The 12025-nt window shown below is 48.2% G+C and overlaps 1 non-coding gene across 1 annotated transcript; it reads left to right on the top strand.

Moving 5' to 3' along the window:
* Positions 1 to 1540: 1540 nt before the first annotated feature.
* Positions 1541 to 1613, top strand: TRNAK-CUU (transfer RNA lysine (anticodon CUU)). Its single transcript has one exon. It is a non-coding gene; the product is annotated as a tRNA-Lys (tRNA).
* Positions 1614 to 12025: the final 10412 nt, after the last annotated feature.

Genomic DNA, 12025 nt, shown 5'->3' with positions numbered 1-12025 from the left:
CACAAGGAATAACTTCCCCATCAGCAACCTCATTTATCACAAGTATAGGAGAGGAAATTCGCTGAGACAGGGTAGGAATTGTCCACATAGCACGAGGAGGCCATCAGAGAGAGCTCATCTAGGGAACAGTACGAAGCCTTTTCAGTATGGGCTGTAGGTCCACAGCCTGGAGATATAGGACTGTCAATGGGAGTACAGGAGATAAAAAGGGCATCCCCCTGCACTGCAGCAATCTTGGCAAGGAGTCTATCAGCAGAGGCATAAATAACCTGTAGAATAAGCTGTACAGAGGCTGCCATGTCGAGTTGTATAGGAGATGCAACTGCACTTAGGGCATGTAGAGTAACCAATAAGCTGGTACACAAAAACACAAAAAGAAATGGTGGTGGCTAGCACACCACCAAGCTAATAGCTGTTTCTGTGAAGCAGATAGAGCACTCCCTCTCCCTAAAACATCAAGGATGACGGTGCCTGTGCGTCATCGTGTCTCAGCTCCTGAAGCTAAAATGGCTGCAATCCCCTCCTTACCTCTTCCCAATAAAGCAGGCTTCAGGTCTCTGTGTGGAAGGGGGCTCTTGGTGTAAAGCAGGGTGTCAGGTGTGCCTCCGTGGTTGATATGGAGAGTACCAGCAGATGTGTGCACCCCGGGCTGTAGCTCCAATGGTCCGCATCTCTGTACAGTATGCAGCAGCAGCAGCAAGATGGCGCCCACACAAGGTCATAGGCTGAGGACAGTGCGGCGGCTGTCTCCGCAGGCTGACAGTGCGCCACTTACAGCAGAGCCTCCACTTGGTTCCCGGATTGTGCCCGGCACCCTCACACACCCCTGGGAAGGGTGTGAAGTCAGTGAGCGCTTGTAGAAAGGCAGAGCAGGATAGATATAATGGAGAGCAGTAGGATTTAGCTGCCTTCTATGGCCCTTTGTACTCTCTTATGAGTATAACTCCATAGGCAATACTTGGATGGGTACCGCCGTTAAGAAAGTATAGTATCAAAATGCATGTAAGAATATTGATTTGTGCTTAATTTATATATTTAACCAATGTTTAACCAATACAATTTAAGCAGTAGTAGTGCCCATTTCATGTAATGCCCATGCTGCCAATGTTTAATGGTTGAAAATATTTAGCGATAATAATAGTGATGACATGTATACTTCGATGCATCAAGTCTCATGTCTCATTTCAAAAATAATTGCAATTACTTCTGTTTATAAGACAAACCTGTTCAAGGACAGCTAATATTTTAGACATCTAAAATAAAAAATAGAACAAATTATAATATGAGTATATCGACATTTACCTACTATATTATATAAATTAGCACACATTTTACATCATTACAAACTTTAGATCAAGCCAATTTCTTCATGAACTCAGTCACAGCAGTGACAGTCTCTGTAAAGCTGATCTGCACTGTTGCTGAGCTGCAGATGTAGGAGGGGCCAGAGCAACGTTGGAGTTCATTCACAGTTGTCACTGGTCCCAACTGCAGCAAGATTCCCTGTAACTTTTGGCATCAGGAACAAATGTGCACATTCGCCCGGCTAGCTCAGTCGGTAGAGCATGAGACTCTTAATCTCAGGGTCGTGGGTTCGAGCCCCACGTTGGGCGATTCATTTTTTAACTTTTAAACAATACACAAGTGTGTCTGGGCGCTGATCTCTTTGTCTAATTATATCTTTTTCAGTGCTGCCACTTCTGAAAGGGTTACTCAGCCCTTTAAATTGTGAAGACCAAAGAAAAATTCATGATGCGGTACTAGTGTGAAAGAGATTTTACTGTTTAATACTTTTTAAGAAACATTTAATATTACAAAACAAAATTAGTACATTTGCATTGGCCACTGACAATAATGAAATAAAAAAACATGATTGGTGTATCAAAAATCTAATATTGATCTTTGTGCTGCCAGACAAAACTCACACTTAAATTTAATGAGCTGAATCTCTTATGCTGTGTACACACGGTGAGATTTGACATTAAATACCTCCCAACTCTGCCAGGTCTGCAGGCGGGACGCTGCTGCTGCGCGCCGGAGGCGCGTTGAAATTTTCGGGGGTGTGGCCTAATTTGGGGGCATGGCCTATACTCGCGGCTCTCCCACGAGGCCACGCCCCCATTTTGCCGCTATGGGGGCATGACCAAGAGGCTCTGTGAGCCTCTAGCCATGCCCCCAGCCCCCTGGCTGCGGGAATAGACGCTGTGCGCATGCGCACAGCGTTTATTCCCCGCTGCTTAGCAGCTGACAGGGGGGACTCCCAACAGCCCCCTCACACCGCGGGACACTGCCGCCCGCGGGTGGGACAGCGGGACAGGCCCTGATAATCGGGACTGTCCCGCTAAAATCGGGACTGTTGGGAGGTATGCATTAGATTTTGACTATATAGTCAAAATGGTATTCATATTGTATGCAGATCGCACAGGTTTTTTACCTTGTGATCCCAATGCGCGCTTCCGTGACAGCACAAATTGAAACCCAGATAGACAGGGCAGCAATAACTATATAGTGCAAATCTAATGGTGTGTACACACAGTGAGATTCCCTTGCTATTCGACTTAAGATTCGAGTGCTATGCAATCTTTGCTAACTCTGTACTATTTTTGCAAGTTGAAAGAGATAAGATGGTTAGCATAGCGAGTTACAGATAACCATGTGTGGTTAATATTTCTTCTCAATAAGCATTCGTTTTGTTAGTGAGTAACAGAGTGTATGCTAAGTTTCAAAAAAGCCTGGCCCAGTCTGTATACATACAACAATGCTGTAGGCAATTGCATAACAAAAGCGGGGCGGACATATTGTGATGGTCAGTTTTCATTAGCAGCAGGAGCCGGGACAGCAGGGGGGGGGGGGGGGTTGCGCTGTAGGCAGAGTTTTTGCCTTGGGTACTAAGAAACCTTGCACCAGCACTGGCCACACACTCCAATGCCTCTGACAATATGGTGCACACCGCAAAAGCCCTGACAAAATGCCACACATTGTAATGCCCCTGACTCAATATGCTGCACACTGAAATGCCCCTGACTCAAGATGTCTCACCGCAATGCCCATGACACAATATGCCGCACACTGCAATGCCCCAGAAACATGCCGCACACTGTAATGCCCATGACACATTATAATACACACAATAACCCTGATAATTTGCCACACACCACAATTCTCCTGACAATATGGCGCACACCGTAATGCCTCTGCCAATATGCCACAAACCGCAATGCCCTTGACACATGCCACACACTGTAATGCTCCTGACACATTATGCTCCACACCACAATGCCTCTGAAACAATATGCCACACACTGTGTCCCTAAGTAAGGCTTCTAATTCATTTTAAATTACCTGCTTGTTGCCAGGGGTGCAATGCTCATTACCACGGGTGAATACTCATTACCAGGGGTAAGTGCTCATTGCCAAGGGTTAATGCTCCTTGCCAAGGGTTAATGCTCCTTGCCAGGGGTTAATGCTCATTGTGGAGAATGCTCATTCTCCATGTGGCAATCAGGGTGGCATCAGCACTAAGCAGTGCCATCTTTATCATTGGGCTTAATGTGCAGTTGATCAGGGGCCCACCCCAATAAGGGAGATGGCACTGCCCTGGGGAGCTGCTGTGGCGGGCAGTGAGGTCCGGGCAGCAGGGTATGGGAGCTGCCTTGTAGCGCTATTTGCCGGGTGAAAAGGCGAGAAGCACTGCTGAATTTAAAAAGATTGGCCGGACACTGATTGGCTGAGAGAAATCAGCATATCAGCGCCTGGCCAGTCTTTTCAAATTCAGCAACGATTCCTGCCAGCCACCCGGCAAATAGCGCAACCTGTGCAGTGGCGTCTGGCCATCAGCGTCCAGGCAGTAGGGAACCAGGCAGTGGCTGCTGGGAGCTTGTAGCGGCTATTTGCCAGACGGCAGACGGGAAGCGCTGCTGAAATAGCCAATCAGCGTCCAACCAGTCTTTTCAAATTCAGCAGCGCTTCCGCCCGCCGCCCGGCAAATAGCGCTACAATTCAGCTCACAGCCCCCGCTGTCTGCATGTAGGCGAAGTGAGGAGGGGGAAAGGGAGAGAGGGGGCCCACTGAATTATTTTGCCCAGGGGCCTGGGCAAATGTTAAAAAGGTCCTGGTACTAAGTATTCCCGTCACTTCTGGGTAATGCTGCAGAGCTGTGCAAATATGACCTCTAGCGTCTGTCTCCTCTGAGGCAGAGGAGTGTGACAGGCGGCCAGACAAAGGTGGAGCAGAGGAGTGGTTGAGCCACCCGAATGGCTGCGGCGAGCTACCGGAAGCTCGTGAGCAACAGGTTGGTGACCACGGCAGGGCCGAAACTAGGGTTTCCGGCGCCCGGGGCAAGGCAGTCATTTGGTGCCCCCCCCCCCCCCTTTCTGAAAGCATACCTCCCAACTTTTGAAGCTGCGTAGCCTGGATACTGCTGCTGCGCGCCGGAGGGGGGCGTGACCTAATTTGGGGCATGGCCTATACTCGCGGCTCTTCCGCGAGGCCACGCCCCCATTTTGCCGCTATGGACTCTCCCGATAAAATCGGGACTGTTGGGAGAAGGGGGACCGGACCAAATGACGCCTTGTCCCTGGCGCCGGAGACCCCCCCCCCTCCCCGCACAGTCCTCTCACCGCCACAGCTGCTGCCCTTCTCCTCCTCATCCCATGCTGCTGCTGTCACCCGCCGTCCGACTCAGCCATGTGCGTCCTGCTGTGAATGGCCGGGCTGGGTCACGTGGGGTGGCGGCGGACAGCTGGGTGTGGCTGACCGTGGTCTGTGCAGCTTCCTGCTCTCCGGGCTTCCTCGCTCAGCCTCCTCTCCTCCTTTCACGCCGCAGCATGTGAGGCAAGAATGGTGTAGCCGCTGTAGCGGCATCTTACTTTGACTCCGTCCGTCTCCTACTAGCGCTGCGGCGGGAAGCGCTGATGACTTCAAAAAGACTTGCCGGATGCTGATTGGTGACCACGGTACTAAAGAAACTGAGAAGTGCAGATTTTTATATACTGTATATCCAAATATAAGAGATTCAAGCAATGAGTTAGAACTGGAATAAAGTTTTAAAACCATCTCTCATCTCCTCTGTACAGGTACATGAATGCCATTTTCCAAAACCTGATGCTTTTCATTTAAAAGAACAGTCTGCAATGGAAATGTGTTTTGCTACTGGGAGCCTACAACATCCCCCACCTTTAATCAGATAAGCTGAGCAATGTGTGCAAACACCAACCCCTCCCCCTGTACCAGCTGACCTAACTTTCCTTTAAAATGGGAAATTTGGAGAAGCCTGGCCAAGGCTTGTCTGGCATCATCATCTGAAGCAAGCAATGAGTTAGAACTGGAGTTTGGACTGTATTTGGACATAAACCGAAACACTGCCACATTTTATTTTGCTTTTCCCAAATTACTATCTGTCTCCGCCTCTGAGCTGAGGAAAGCTATGTATTACACTTTGTTTTACTGTTTCTTTACCATGATCTTCATCATATACCTCTACCCCCACTGTATGCAAAGCCTGTATGCTGTTCCTTCACTGATTGCACACCCTGCCAGCAACAAGCTGGCAGGGTGTGTCAGCTTTGGAAGAAAAGTGGTTCATAAATACAAATATTATTATTACTGCTGCCTTTGAGCAGCATGATCAAGATGGCGCCGCTGATGGCTGCCTAGGAGCTGTGCAGCTCAGTCAAATATATTCCCTGTGTGATAACTGTACTGTCTGCTTGTATTGTTACCTACCTGGCTGTTTCAGCAACCAGTGGTGCCGCTGATGGCTGCCTAGGCACTGTTCAGCTTGGTGGGTATGTGTTCCCTGTGTGATAACTGTACTGTCTCTGCTTAATGTTACCTACCTGGCTGTAGCAGTGACCAGTGGCGCCGCTGATGGCTGCCTAGGCGCTGTGCAACTTGGTGGGCATGTGTTCCCCACATGTAATGTATGTAATGCCTTCCCCCCCCCCCCCCCCTTCATCCCTGCTTGATGCTGCACTGTAAATCCACAAAAAAGTCCTAGTGTGCGCAAGCATACATGGCCAATAAAGTTGATTCTATTCTATTCAGCATGCTATATTTAAGTGTGTTTTGTCTGGCGGCACTAACATCAATATTAGATATTAGGTACACCAATCATGGTTTTTAATTTCATTGTTGTCATCGGCCATTGCAAATGTACTTATTTTTATTTGTAATAATAAATGTTTCTTAAAAAATAACAAACATAAAAACTTCTTTGGAGTTTGCTTTTGATGTAAAGGTGGCCTGCAGTTCATAAATCTTTTATATTGTTTAAAGTGAAATATGTTTCATTTTGTAAATAGAACCATAAAGTACTTTATAGAGTTCTGTTAAAAATGTTACTCATTTTCTTCCAATAATAGTAAAAATAATTCAACATGTGCAAAATTTCGTGGGAAAATGTTATAGAAAACAAGTTCAAGGCCTCAGGAATTTAATGGCGAGTTGACTTCATTTTTAAAATATTCGGTAATTTACAAAGCAATGCCAGGCTGCTTTTGCCAGCCAAAATCACGGCAACGCTGCATCTTGCAGGTGCATTTCCTATTGTGAGAGGGGGTCACTATGTAGGAGCAGAGCCGTGGGTACACATTGTACTCCATTCCTGCAGACAGGTCCAAGCCAGGAATTTAGCAAACTCGCTTACGAATTGCAATTCCACATTTATAAGGACAGAATCTTACACCCAGTGGTGTAGCTAGGTGCCACGGCACCCGGAGCAAGGGCATGTTTCGTGCCCTGACATAATGCCAGTCTACTCTCTTGAAACTCCCCTAGTTCCACAGCTAACCACCTCATTGCTAAGTGGCACAGTAACACTGTCTGTGTGGATGATACTTCTCGTGGCATCTAGCTGGTCATCTAAAACCTTCCTTGGCTAGAAGCTAAAGTGTAACTAGGTGACAAGGGCAGTGGCGTAACTATAGTCCCGCAGCCCCCGCGGTGGCGGGGAGGCGCTAGGCAGGTGTGGGCGCCTGGGGGGTCTGCGGGACTATAGTTACCACCTGGTCCCGGCTCCCGACTCCTGCCCTCCCCCTCCTTACCCCATTGCCGCCGGAGCCGCTGCCTCTAACCCGACACGCAGATATGTGTCGGGTGACGTGCGGTCCCCGGCTCCGGCTGCAGTGCTAATATAATAAGAGACACTCGGAAAATGGCTGCCCCCATAATGCTGTATGGGGGCAGCCATTTTCCGAGTGTCTGTTATTATATTAGCACTGCAGCCGGAGCCGGGGACCACCCGACACAGATCTGCGTGTCGGGTTAGAGGCAGAAGCGCCGGCGGCAATGGGGACGGGTAAGGATGGGGTTAATATTTCGGGGGGGGCGCCCGAAATGTCCGGCGGGGGGGCGCAAAAAAAGTAGTTACGCCTCTGGACAAGGGTATGTTTCAGCACCCCCTTGTTATTTTTCCTTCTTATACATTATGCCATACACAGTAATGCCAATAACAAAATATGCCATACACTGTAATGCTTACTTCACTTTATGACACACCTAATATATATAATGCCCCCTGTAGAGCCACTTACACACAAACTGCCCCCTCTAGTGCTGCTTACACACATAATGCCCCTATACTGATGTTTACACACATAATGCCCCCACTAGTGCCACTTACACATAGGGACTTATTCTGGTTGGTGCGGTCCGTTCCAAATTCTTTCAGACGGCGATTTTTAGCTACCTGCGCATGCGTAAGCAACGCAATGCACATGTGCAACGCAGTGTCTTCGCACTCATTCTCACCAATATGGTCTACAAATGTGCACCGAACTCCCTCGGGAAATATGGGCGTAAAATGGGCATCATGTGGGTGTACACAAGGGCGCGGTTTCAAAGTGGGCAAAACTGTGCGTACACGTGGGAGTGCACGAACAGTGGTAGGTGTGCATTCGGACCGGACACCCAGTGCAAGGGAACCAACACGGCAGAAATCTTCGGTGTCAATAAGCAAGTTTCAGTTTTCGGAAGGCAATGGTTCATGTGCTAGGCATTCGAATCGCCCAATTAGTATGACCGCACCTTCACTCGCAGCTGACCACAATACAATCCACTCCTCTAGTCATTAGTGATTAATTACAGTACACACTTTTTTGACAGGTTCGATTGGAAGCATTGCTGCCTAAATGGGCCATTACAAAATACTTGAATATATGCTGCAAACATACTGTGTTTTAAACTGTAGGTATTTGACATTTATTATGTGTAAATCAAAAGTTGACCTTTTAGAAGGATTGCATTTGCCTTGCAATTAAAAAATATTATGCATACATAAAAATCAGGAAAAGGGGAAACAATGGAGTATTTCAACTTAGCATGATGTAAGGGTTAATCTAAAGTGCTAGTAATGTGTTTAAGTGTCATTTAGGAAGTAATTGATTTAATGACAAATAAATATATATGTTATGAGGTACTCTAATTGGATAAATGTGTCTTGTTGCTGAAACATGACTCCCGAATAGATTACTGAGGTTTGCGCAAATACACCAATTCAATGCGTACGGTCTGATTCCCATCCGTTCGGACGCAGAAAGACCGTGCAGATTCTTTGAGTTCCCACTGCACACGCACGTTTGGATGCAGTCTGAAGACACTCCCTCTTCTTAGCGAGTCCGTCCAAACGGATGCGGACGACCTGTGGGCATGTGTTCTTAGAATGTCCGCCGTGCGTGGCGTTCGGTCATTTCTTAAAGAACGCGCATCCCAAAGAACCAACCAGAATAAGGCCCATAATTCCCCCAGTGGACTCACCGCGCTGGGCCCGGGCTGGCCTCCTCCACCCCTGCTGCTGCTGGCCACTGTTGTCACTGGGGGGAGGGAGCATACCACATGAGTTAATTAGCGCTTGTGGCCCGGAAATCAATCACCACGCCACTTTGGGTGAGGAAGGGGGAATGGGAGGCGTAAAGTAATGGATGTAACATTTAAACACCTGCCTGCTCTCCCTTCTCCACTACCACCCTCTCCATTTCTAGCACCCCCGTCTCCTCATATACCACTCCCTCTTCACCTATACCACCCCTCTCCTCATTTACCACCCCCTCTTCTTAATTACCACCCCCTCTCCTCCTATACCACCCCCTCTCCTCCTCTACCACCCCATCTCGTCCTAAACCAGAAAAAGAAAGATAGGAACAGCTCTGTACTGAATATATGAAATATTTAATAAAATTTACACATTAAAAATACAATATTTGGCCAATATAGACACACAAACATATAACAGGAACTCCCCCCTTGGTATTAGAACTGGTTAGTTTTGTTATGCATGCAGTTGCAGACTTTCATTGCTCATTAGCAGAGCCAGTTAGTAGGTTTAAATAGGTCAGAGTTCAAGTCCCCACAAACATGTGCACATTGGCATTGTGGTAATACTTATTGTAACCCAGGGGTATCAGTGGCTTGTAGCTTCAGCGACGAATTTCTCCGACCGCCCACACTGCGGTCATATCCAAGACCAATCCGATTGCTGGATAAAATATCAGCCTGAAAGTCCCCTCTCAACGCGTTTCTCCGCCTACGTCCTTCAGCGGCTTCCTCAGGAGAAGTATATAGCTAATACTGCACTTCCGCCTTTTATGACGGCGATTTTCACTCTGCGCATGCGCTCGCGTCATGCGGGTCAAGCCTCACTCTGGTACTACGTCCATAGCTCAATCTAGCTGCGGCCGCGTCATGCGGGTCCGGCCTCGTTCTCAAGCAGCGTCTATTGCTGTGTTGCGTATTCATGTGCCGGTCTGCTGAACAGGAAACTTCCTGTTTGCATTCCAAGACCAAGCCTCGTTCTGGAGATCTCTCTTGTAGTACCATTTAAGGCTTAAGCAGAGTGATCTTTTGCTTTTCAATATAATAGACAGTTATCTATGGGAATCGCCAAATCCTTCTATACCACCCCATCTCATCCTCTACCACCCCCGTATCCTCCTCTACCACTCCATCTCTCCTATACACCCTCTCCTCCTAAACCACTCCCTCTCCTCATCTAGCCCCCATCTCCTCCTCTACAACCCCATCTCCTCCTCTACAACCCCGTCTCCTCTACCACCTCTGTCTCCTCCTCTAACCCCCATCTCCTTCTCTACCCCTCTCCTCCTATGCAACCCCCTCTCCTCCTCTGCCGCCCATCTCCTCCTGTATTACCCGTCTCCTCCTCTACCACCCCCTCTTGTCTTACACAACCCTTGTCTCCTCCTCTAACCCCATCTCCTCCTCTACCTCCCCCTGTCTCCTCTACCACCACATCTCCTCTTCTACCACCTCCTCTCCTCCTCTAACCCCTGTCTCCTTCTGTACCCCCCTCTCCTATACAACCCCCTCTCCTCCTCTACCCACCCATCTCCTCCTCTACCACCCCTACACCACCCTCTCCTCCTTTACAACCCCCTCTCCTCCTCAACCCCATCTCCTCCTATACAACCCCCTCTCCTCCTCTACCATCTCCTCAACTCCTATAACCCCTATCTCCTCATCCAACCCCCATCTCCTCCTCTTCAACTCCCCCTCTCCTTCCCTAACCTCTGTCTCCTCCCCTACACCCCCCCCCCTTTCCTCCTCTTTGGGGTTGATTCAATTCAGAGCATTGTGAATACATTGTGGAAGAGATCGGGGGGCTATTCAAATCAGCAGTCCTGACTAGTGGATATCGGCTTGCAACCCAGGAGTAGTGCTGTTTTGTGCCCTAGTGCAGATCAAACTTTAGTTGGAGAATGCAGGTACTTGCAACTAAACAGCTGAGTACCGCCATACTCCAACATAACAGCATGATATTCAGAGCACGCTAAATGAAATCATCCCTAATGAGCATTGCAGTGACATGGGGTGCTTTCAAGATTTTGCTATGGGGCCCACAAAGTACTAGTTACGCCCCTGGCTTAAGCATGCAGGCAGCAAGCAAGCAGAGGAGGAGAGTCTGTCGATCCATTGCCTAGCAGCTTTTTGATGTACAGTATTTATTTAATACAGTAAATGTTCCACCGTTACTCCCTGCGCAGCTGCAGCAGCCTTCCTTACACAGCAAGAGGCTAGCCGCTAGCAAGGGTGCAATCAGCTCCTCTCAGGCTACTGCTCTCACCTAGTGCTGCGTATGTCACTGACTAGTTCAAATAAACTAGGAGGCAAGTTCAAATATAAGGACATGTTATAAAGCAAAAGTAGGAACATTGTGCTAAGAGGGTACATGCAAATGGCAAAGTTGCTGGGAGAGTACAAGTAAACTCCATGGGTAAGCATAATAGTCAGGGCGTCTGTTTTATCATACAGTTGTATCCATAATATATGTGGTCTACAACTGGAGGTGGTCAGAAAGAATAGGGAAAAATGACACGTGGGAGTATGTACAAACCTGCTGGTATTAGATGTCTTGTGTGATCTAGAATGTACAACAGGTTGATAATCTGAAAGCTCTAATGGGGAAGTGCCCATAAAGGGCTCAGGTTAAAGGATCAATGGGTAACTGCAGGGGGTATATTTATCAGTGCTGCCTCTGATAAAAACCCTCCCATGACAAGACTGCTGCTGCTGTCCTCCACAGGTCTGAGAAGCATGTGATAAGCTTGACCAATCAGAGCTCAGCACAAGCCTCTCAGCCTCTGACCACTTGTGCAAAGTCTCATGGGACATAGTCAACTTCCAGTAATGCACTGCACACTTGTGCAGTAAGTGTGCCTTGGTTCCCAAGGCACACTTGTGCAGCCCCCAGCTTCTTTCCCCTCACTGAGTAGATGCCGTGTTCATGCACAGAGCAACGGTGACCAATGCCTCCCCCAACTGCCCACCACTGCAGGACACTGCAAACCGCAGATATGGCAGTGGGACATTGTCCAATTAATGGGACTGACCCAGTGTAATTTAATAGTGTGCCAATTGTAGTGAGGTGCCAAGCCCGTAGCATGGAGAGCCATGCGAGGGTATGCATTACACTAATTGGGTTCCATGTCAACCTTTTCAATGTCGACTTTTTGACCTTGTTCTATTCTATTGACAGTCAATCTAATAATCCACACCCGATCCACCCCTCCTTCCT

Source organism: Crinia signifera, chromosome 4, assembly GCF_055691185.1.
Source record: "Crinia signifera chromosome 4, ASM5569118v1, whole genome shotgun sequence".
Classification (NCBI taxonomy): domain Eukaryota; kingdom Metazoa; phylum Chordata; class Amphibia; order Anura; family Myobatrachidae; genus Crinia; species Crinia signifera.
This window is presented reverse-complemented; position numbering and strand designations above follow the sequence as displayed.